This window comes from Peromyscus eremicus, chromosome 3, assembly GCF_949786415.1.
Source record: "Peromyscus eremicus chromosome 3, PerEre_H2_v1, whole genome shotgun sequence".
NCBI lineage: Eukaryota > Metazoa > Chordata > Mammalia > Rodentia > Cricetidae > Peromyscus > Peromyscus eremicus.
Genome location: NC_081418.1, coordinates 119,258,328 through 119,268,774, shown reverse-complemented (window position 1 = coordinate 119,268,774; position 10,447 = coordinate 119,258,328). Strand labels below are relative to the sequence as shown.

Below are 10,447 nucleotides of genomic sequence, written 5' to 3'. Positions count from 1 at the left end.
TATTATAATATAAAAAAGAATATTTGCATTGCAGTTTAAAGAACTCCATATCACTATAGCAATATCTACAATATATATGCCAATAAGGAATACATTAGAATTAAAATGCTATGTCATGTTTTTTAAAATGATTCAATGTACATAATTTCTCACTTCCAACTAAGTAACTTTAGTGAGTCACTTTTGAATATTTATTCTCTACCTAACACCCACTCTGTATTTCTAAAACATCTCAGTTCTATTGGTGATTATGTAGTATTTGTAGCTATTTAGTATCAGCAATTTCAAGTGACCCTTTATACTGAAATCAGACACTTATTTTACTTCAGGTTTAATTTTAGTTCTATAGAAGGCAGTGAGGTCTTTAAGACTTGGGCAAGATTTTCTTTATCTTTTACTCCAGGAAGATCACTTAAGAACAAACACTGGAGGTTTCTAAAATGTTACAAAATAATGATATGTTGGCAATTATTTCTATTTCCAATAGGCTTTTTCATAATTTTTCAATTTGACTGAGCCTCTGCAAACAGTTATCATCAATATAATGACACTTGCATAGTGTTATTTTTTTCAACATGGTCTAGGCCCTCCCTGTGATCTAATCCAATGTCCATGATACAAGAATTGGTGGCACCAATTGCTTGAATCTTGTATCTGTCCACAGAGCCTACTGAGAGGTTGTTATAGTCTTGTAACCACTTCTGATGGCCACAGTATCATACTTTGGCCCTGCACCAAAGTAGCCACTCAGATGCTACCCTGTCAGAGCCAACATCCCTGATGCATTCACAATCTACTTTATTAAACAATGTTCAACCATTCCCAGAAGCATCTGGAGTCACATGACCATGGGATTTTCTTTAAGCTGCAGAGTTGCCTCAAAATTTTTCCAAACACCATCATTTAATGGTATGTGGTGTCTCTGGGTCTGGCTGGCCCCTTGCCCTCTTCTCTAGTGTTGTTCGAATCTTAGATGGTCTTTTAATAAAAAACCCAGAGCCAGATATCAGGGTGAAAGCTGAAAGATCAGAGAAGCAGAACAGCCAGCCATTAGTTCTTACCTCTAGGAAATCCTTAGCCTAAAGATAGTGAGTCCCTGTTTTCTCACACCTTATATACCTTTCTCTGCCCTGCCATATTACTTCCTGGGATTAATGATGTGTGTGTTTCCCAAGCAAAGGCATGAGATCTCAAGTGCTGGGATTAAAGGTGTGTGCCACTGCCTGGCTCTGTTTCTGTACTATACTGGATTAATCTCATGTAGCCCAGTGTGGCCTTGAACTCACAGAGATCCAGATGGATCTCTGCCTCCCAAATGATAGGATTAAAGGTGTGTGCCACCACTGCCTGACTTCTATGTCTAATTTAGTGGCTGGCTCTGTCCTCTGATCCTCATGAAAGCTTATTAGGGTACACAATATATCACCACACTCTAGCTTCTTGTAGCCACTGAATTCCTTGACTTGTGGCCCTCCTTTACCATTTTCAAGGATAGTAATAGTGGGTCAAGCTTGTCTCATATCTGAAATTCATGACCTATTCTTCTTTCTCTTCTGTACTTAAGGATTAATGTGATTATTTAAGGATATACATTATAAATTTGAGATACTAAAGTCTTTATTCATCTGCAGAATCCTTTTGCCATGGAAGGTAACTATGATGAGCAATTACTTAGTACAGGCTAGCCTTGTTCATAGCCCAAACAGGCCTCAGGTTTGCTATCCTCCTACCTCAGTAATCCAAGAGCTATTAGCAAAGATATGTTCCACCATTCCTGGCTAGTTTATCATTGTTATCAACCCGACTGCTTTGTTAAGCTAACACACATCTTTAGGTGTGTTTATGGGATTATTTCCAAAAGGCTCTATACTGGTAATGATTAATCCATTGATGAATTCAAAATTTGAACACAATATTAAGAGGCAGGAGAACTGTGGAAAGTGGGGTTGTTTGGTGGAAATCAGTAATTGAAAGCATGTCTCAGGAGCTGTATCTTATTATGGCCCCTTCCTGTTATTGCTCTACTGTTTCCTGACTAAGATAACATCACCTGCTCTGTTTAGCTAAACCCTACCTGCCATGATGGACTGAAAACTCTGAATCATAAACTAAAGTATCTCTTTCCCTGTTTAGGTTTTTATGGAAAATATTTGATCACAGTCATACAAAAGCACCCACTACAGAAAACTAGTTCCAGAAAAGTGAGTTCAAGTTATGCCTATTTGATGATATGGTTCAGAGATTTTTTAGAGGGAAATTGGAAAGGTTTGGAGAAGCGAGCTAGGAAACACATGGAATGCTGTTATCAGACTTTAATGGGTGATTCTGTAAGAAGACCAGAATACCCACCAAAATACAGTACAACATCTGCCCATGAGACTTCAAATGGGGATGAGGATTCCAATGGGGATGAGGATTCTACTCAGCACTGGATGACAGGTCTTTTAGCAAAGAACTTACCTACATTTAGTTCATGTTCCAATATTTTATAGGAATATTTGGTGGACTATTTAATATGATGGGAGACATCTCAAAACAACTCAGGGTTTAGAATGTGGCTTGACTATTTCTGGCTGCTTTCATCCAGTTTTACAGTGAGAATTGGAAGTAAAAAAAAAATAGATCGGGAAAACTTAAATCTTAAGAAACTTGTAATTCAGTAAGAAAGAGAAGTTAGTATGAAGTTAAGACCAAGGGATCTACGTTGTCTGTGAAGATCACTGCCATCTAAATGAAGCTAAAGGCAGGCACTGTGACACACACATGGAATCCCAGCAACTGGGAAGCAGGAGAATAGTAAATTCCAGGTTATCCTGGATCACATGGTCAGACTCTATGCCAGCTCATTCCCTTCCCCCCAAATGAAGACAAGTATTATCTATTATGATGGCAGGAAAATTCCTTGAGTATATCACAACCAAAATATATAAATGTATAAACATATTTAAAAAACTTTCTCTTGAGAAGAGAGGGACAGTGTACCTTGTTGGCATAGCATTGGGTAGGCAAGATTAATTTTATTATTCTTTTTTCTACATCATTAAAATTCTTTTTCATTTAAAAAAATTTTCTTTTTACATACCAACCCCTGTGTCCCCTCCCTTCCCTTCTCCTATCCCCTCCTCATAGTGGGTAAGGCCTCCCTTGGGTGGTCAACACAGGCTGGCACACCAAGTTGGGGCAGGACCTATCCCCTCCCACTTTGCATCAAGATTGAGTAAGGCATTGCACCATAGGGAATGGGCTCTAAAAAGCCAGTTCATATACCCGGGATAAGTCCTGGTCCCATTGCCAGGGGATTCACAAACACATCAAGCCACACAATTGTCACCCTAATTTAGAGAGCCTAGTGCAGTCCCATGCAGGCTCCTCAGCTGTCAGTCCAGAGTCCATGAGCTCCCACTAACTTGGGTCAGCTATCTCTGAGATTTTTCCCATCATGATCCTGACCCAATTGCTCCTATCATTCTTCCTCACTCTCTTCAGCTGAACTCCAGGATCTTGGCCAAGTGCTTAGCTCTGGGTCTCTTCATCTGCTTCCATCAGTCACTGGATGTAGGTTCTATGATGACAATTAGGGTAGACACCAGTCTGAGTGCAGGGGAAGGCTAGTTCAAGCACCCCCTCCACCACTGCTACAAGTCTAAGCTGGGGACAATCTTGTGAGTTCCTGGGTTTTTCCCTAGCTTCAGATTTCTCCCCATCCCCTTAATGGTACACTCTGTCAAGGTTTCTCTTTCATTGCTCTTCCTCCCCATCTCTCCCCCAACTCAGCCATCTTGAGCCCTCATGTTCCCACCTCCCATTCCCTCCCCTCTATTCCCCTCTCCCAGTTCACTCAGGAGATCTTAACCCTTTCCCCTTCCTGGGGTGGTCCATGTGTATCCCTCTTAGGGTCCGGCTCTTTGCCTAGCTTCTCTGGGGTTGTGGATTGTAGCCTGCTTATCCTTTGCTTTGTGTCTAATATTTATTTATGAGTGAGTAAATACCATGTTTGTTTTTCTGAATCTGGGTTACCTCACTCAGGATGATTTTTTTCTAGTTCCATCCATTTGCCTACAAACTTCATGATGACATTTTTTTTTAACCACTGTGTAATACTTCATTGTGTAAATGTACCACATTTTTTAAATCCATTCTTTGGTTGAAGGGCATCTAGATTGTTTCTGAGTTCTTGCTATTATAAATAATGCTGCTATGAACATAGTTGAGCCTATGTCCTTGTGGTGTGCTTGAGCATCTTTTGTGCATATGCCCGGGAGTGGTATTGCTGGGTCTTGAGGTAAGTTAATTCCCAGTTTTCTGAGATACTGCCATACTGATTTCCAGAGGGGTTATACAAGATTACATTCCTACCAGCAGTGGTGGAGTGTTCCCCTTGCTCCACATCCTCTGCAACATTAGCTGTCATCAGTGTTTTTGATCTTAGTCATTCTGACAGGTATAAGATGGTATCTCAGTGTCATTTTGATTTACATTTCTCTGATAGCTAAGGATGTTGAACACTTCCTTTAATGTCTTTCGGCCATTTGAGATTCTTCTGTTGAGAATTCTCTATTTAGCTCTGTAGCCCATATTTTAATTGAATTATTTGATATTTTGATGTCTAGTTTCTTGAGTTCTTTATATATTTTGGAGATCAGCCCTCTGTCAGATGTGGGGTTGGTAAAGATCTTTTCCCAGTCTGTAGGTTGCCTTTTTGTTTTGTTGACAGTGTTCTTTGCCTTACAAAAGCTTCTCAGTTTCAGGAGGTCCCATTTATTTATTGTTGCTCTCAGTGTCTGTGCTACTGGTGTTATATTTAAGAAGTGGTCTCCTGTGCCAATGTGTTCATGGTTATTTCCCAATTTCTCTTCTATGAGTTTCAGTGTAACTGGATTTATGTTGAGGTCTTTGATCCACTTGGACTTGAGTTTTGTGCATGGCAATAGACATGGATCTATTTGCATTTCTCTACATGTCAATATCTGCTTATGCCAGCACCATTTGTTGAAAATGCTTTCTTTTTCCCATTGTATAGTTTTGGCTTCTTTGTCAAAAATCAGGTGTGAATAGGTATGTAGATTAATGTCAGGGTCTTCAATTCGATTCTATTGATCCACGTTTCTGTTTTTATGCCAATACCAAGCTGTTTTTATTATGATATTTCTATAGTAGAGCTTGAAGTCAGGGATAGTGATACCTATGGAAATTCCTTTATTGTATAGGGTTGTTTTGGCTACCCTGGGTTTTTTGTTTTTCCATGTGAAGTTGAGTATTGTTCTTTCAAGGTCTGTGAAGAATTGTTGGGATTTTGATCGGATTGCATTACATCTGTAGATTGCTTTTGGTAAGATTTCCATTTTCTGATATCTTCTTCAATTTCTTTTTTCAAAGACTTAAAGTTCTTGTCTTACAGGTCTTTCACTTATTTGGTTAGAGATATCCCAAGATATTTTATGTTATTTGTGGCTATTGTAAAGGGTAATGTTTTTCTAATTTCTTTCTCAGCCCATTTATCATTTGTATATAGGAGGGCTACTGATTTTTTGAGTTAATCTTGTATCTTGCCACATTACTGAAGGTATTTATCAGCTGTAGGAGTTCCTTGGCTCTATCACCCGTCACTTGGCAGAATTTTTGTGGTCACTTATATATACTATCATATCATCTGCAAATAGTGAAAGTCTGACTTCTTTTCCAATTTGTATACCCTTTATTTCTTTTGTTATCTTATTGCTCTAACTAGGACTTTGAGTGCTATATTGAATAGGTATGGAGAGAGTGGACATCTTTGTCTTGTTCCTGATTTTAGTGGAGTAGCTTTGAGTTTCTCACCATTTAGTTTGATGTTGGCTGTTGGCTTGTTGTATATTGCCTTTATTATGTTTAGGTATGTTCCTTGTATCCCTGATCTCTCTAAGACCTTTATCACGAAGATGTGCTGGATTTTGTCGAAGGCTTTTTCAGCATCAAATGAGATGATCATGTGTTTTTTTTTTCACCTTGTTTATATGGTAGATTACAATTGACAGATTTTCATATGTTGAACCATCCCTTCATCTCTGGGATGAAGCCTACTTGATCATGGTGGATGATTTTTTTTTAATGTGTTCTTGGATTTGGTTTGCCAGTATTTTATTGAGTATTTTTGAATCAATATTCATGAGGGAGATTGGTCTGTAATTCTCTTTCCTGGTTGTGTCTTTATGTGGTTTGGGTATCAGGGTAACTATAGCCTTGTAAAAACAGTTTGGTCATGTTCCTTCTGTTTCTATTGCTCAGAACAGTTTCAGGAGTATTGGTATTAGCTCGTCTTTGAAGTTCTGGTAGAATTCTGTACTAAAACCACCTGACTCTGGGCTTTTTTTTTAATTGGGAGACTTTTAATGACTGCTTCTATTTCTTTAGGGGTTGTAGTGTCTATTTAAATTGTTCATCTGGTCTTGATTTAATTTTGGTATGTCATACCTATCCAAAAAAAAAAATCTCCATTTCTTTTACATTTTCCAATTTTGTGGAGTACAGGTTTTTGAAGTATGACCTGATGATTCCCTGCATTTCCTCAGTGCCTGTTATTATTTCACCCTTTTCATTACTTATTTTGTTAATTTGGAATTCTCTCCCTGCTTTCTGGTTAGATTGGATAAGGGTTTGTCTATCTTGTTGATTTTCTTGAAGAACCAACTCTTTGTTTCATTGATTCTTTGTATTGTTCTCTTTGTTTCTATTTTATTGATTTCATCCCTCAATTTGGTTATTTCCTGTCATCTACTCCTCCTGGTCGTGTTTGCTTCTTTTTGTTCTAGAGCTGTCAGGTGTGCTGTTAAGTCACTAGTGTGAGATTTCTCCATCTTCTTTATGTAGGCATTTAGAGCTATGCACTTTCCTCTTAGTCCTGATTTCACAGTGTCCCATAAGTTTGAATATGTTGTGCATTTATTTTCATTGAATTCCAGGCAGTCTTTAATTTCTTTCTTTATTTTTTCCTTGACTCAGTGATGATTCAGTTGAGCATTGTTTAATTTTCATGAGTTTGTAGGCTTTCTGCATTTTGTAATGTTGTAGAATTCTAACTTTAAGACATGGTGGTCCAATAAGATACATGGGGTTATTCCATTTTTTTTGTATCTGTTGAGATTTGTTTTGTTACTGAGTATGTGGTCAGTTTTGGAGAAGGTTCCATGGAGTGCTGAGAAGAAGGTGTATTCTTTTGTGTTCGGGTGAAATGTTCTGTAGATGTCTGTTAAGTCCATTTGAGTCATAACATCTGTTAGTTCTCTTATTTCTCTGTTAAGTTTCTGTCTGGTAGACCTGTCCAGTGGTGAGAGTGGGGTGTTGAAGTCTCCTACTACTAGTGTGTGGGGTTTGATGTGTGATTTTAGTAATGTTTTAGTAATGTTTAGTAAAGTTTTAGTAATGTTTCTTTTACAAATGTAGGTACCCTTATATTTGGGGCATAAATGTTCAAAATTGACACTTCCTCTTGATGGATTTTTTTCCTGTAATAAATATGAAATGTCCTTCTTCATCTCTTTTGATTTATTTTAGTTTTAAATCTATTTTGTTAGATATTAGGGTAGCTATACCAGCTTGTTTCTGAGGTACATTTGATTGGAAAATCTTTTCCCAACCCTTTATTCTGAGGTAATATTTGTCTTTGAGATTCAGGTGTGTTTCTTGTATGTAGCAGAAAGATGGATCCTATTTTTGTATCCATTCTGTTAGTATTGTCAAAATTATTAAGGCCACTCCATGTAGTTAAAAGGAGATTTATTTAATAGCGTAACTTACAAATTGAGGGATAGATAGGTCGTGGGGTCTGGGGAAGGTGTATCGCAGTTCAGTGGTGTTCTCTGGAGCTCTGCTCGGTCCACCTCCACCGTTCAGGGTTACAGAACAGAGAGAGTGCTGGCCCATCCCGATCTCGGGTCTCTGGGCGCCTTCCTTGGCCCCGCCTTGTAGGCATAACAGTTGCCAAAGCCTCAATGGGGGTTGGAACTTCCAGATCAAAGCTGAAATGGCTACCCACTACAGTTAGCCTGTATCTTTTTATAGGCAAATTGAGTCTATTGATATTAATGGATATTAATGACCAATGATCGTTAATTCCTGTTATTTTTTGGTGGTAGTGTGTGTTTCCCTTATTCAGGATTTTCTGGTGTAAGATTATCTATTGCCTGTTTTTGGTGGTTGCAGCTAACTTCCTTATAATGGGGTTTTCCTTCTAGTACTTTCTGTAGGGTCTGTATTTGTAGAGATGTAATGTTAAAACCTGTTTTTTTGCCCCCATGGAATATCTTGTTTTCTTCATCTATGGTGATTGAAAGCTTTGCTGGGTATAATAGTCTGGGCTGGCATCCATGGTTTCTCAGTTTCTGCAGAACATCTGTGCAGCACCTTCTGGCTTTTAGAGTTTCCATTGAGAAGTCAGATGTAATTCTGATATGCCTTTATGTTACATGACATTTCTCCTTTGCTGTCTTAATATTCTTTCTTTATTCTGTATGTTTAGTGTTTGACTATCATGTGGCAAGGGGACTTTTTTCTGTGGTCCAGTCTATTTGGTGTTCTGTATGCTTCTTGTACCTTCACAGGCACGTCTTTCTTTAGGTTGGGAAAGTTTTCTTCTATGATTTTGTTGAATATATTTTCTATGCCTTTGGCTGGAATTCTTCTCCTTCTTCTATCCATATTATTCTTAGGTTTGGTCGTTTTATGGTGTCCTAGTAATTTTATTATTCTTAGCCACACAGGTACTCAGAGGAAACTGAAGCCATGAAGCAAATGGGCCTGGCTACTACTTGGATTGATGGCAAACCTTTGTACTGTATACATGATGCTAGTTGCATGTATATAGAATGTAACAGTCCTGGGTCATGGAGGTTCCCACCAATATGTCAAAGGAAAGCCCATGAGACTAGATAATGTATAGTAGAATCAGGATCTCTTCAGGATGCTCCAGATAGTGTGCTGCATGAAAGCTATGTGGGAAAAGCCTCAGCAGCAGTAAAGATGACAGGGTGTTGGAAATGCTAGAGATGTGGAATGTCTGCCAAGGAAGCTTTCAGGCAATGAATGGATCCAGACCACAAACAAGGTCATATGGACCTCAAACTTCAAGACTGTAGGAATTTAGCTGCTCAATCCACTTGGAGCTCAAATTGTAACATCACTTGCCCTAGATACATACCTATAGGGCTTTGTGCTTATTCTCCTGGACTTAGGTTTGTTTGTTTTTGACAATCTCCTAGTCTTCCTTTTTGGAATGGAAATGATTGGTCTGTGCTACTGTATCTGGAAGTTTATAACTTTTCTATCTTGGTTTATCTTCTTTTCATGCATTTGTGTGGTGTATGTGTATATGTGTGTTTGTATGTGTAGATGCCACACACACATATGGACATGTGCATATTGATGTCTGAGGTTGATGTTAAGACTTTTCCTTAATTGCTTTTCCCTTTGTTCTTTTGAAGCAAGCCCAGAGCTCACTGAAATTGGCTCATCTTGCTAGCTAGCTTGCAATTTTGGATCCCCTATTTTCGTCACTCTAGAAGTGGTGGGACTGGGAGAATAGAGCTGATAAATGAAGCAGATTAAAGTCTCATGCACTAACAAACTTTATTCATATCTCCAGACAATTTATACTCTGAGGGTTAAGAGAGGTCACACAAATAAAGTTTTCATGAGTTTATGCTGTATACAATCACAAGGACAAGGCATATGTGGCAAAAGTATGTTTTTCCATAGAGGCATATAAATGATAGTTTAAACATTTAATTGAATAAGAACAACAAGCAATGAGGAGTAATATGAAGTAAACTCATATTTTAGTAGTTGGAAGATTTTTCTGGTCCTGCCTGGGCCCTGTGGTCAGGATGAATCTCTCCCACTTGCCTCCCTCAAGTAAGCACACAGAGGCTTATATTAATTATAACTGGTCAGCCATTAGCTCAGGCTTATTACTGACTAGCTCTTACATATAAATTAACCCAAAATTCTTATTTATGTTTAGCCACATGGCTTGGTACCTTTTTTCAGTTCTGCCTTGTCATCTTGCTTCCTCTGTGTCTGTCTGGTGACTCCTAACTCACCTCTTCCTTCCCAGAATTCTCCTTGTCTGCTCATCATGCCTATACTTCCTGCCTGGCTACTGGCCAATCAGCGTTTTATTTATCAGCCAATCAGAGCAACACACATTCACAGTATACAGAATTATTATTAATTAATTATTTACACAAGTGGAACTCCTTTCTTTTTTTATAGGTAAATAATATATATATATATATATATATCCTTCCTTTTTTTTAGTTTCTCAAGACAGGGTTTCTCTATGTACCCACTGTGGCTGTCCTGGAACTCACTCTGTAGACCAGGCTGGCCTCAAACTCACGGAGATCCACCTGTCTCTGCCTCCCAAGAGCTGGGATTATAAGTGTACGCCACCACCACCCCAGCTGGAACTCCT

General features: G+C 38.5%; 1 pseudogene; it reads right to left on the bottom strand.

The window, feature by feature from the left end:
* Positions 1 to 320: 320 nt before the first annotated feature.
* LOC131906036 (ATP synthase subunit s, mitochondrial-like) lies at positions 321 to 903 on the bottom strand (annotated as a pseudogene).
* Positions 904 to 10,447: the final 9,544 nt, after the last annotated feature.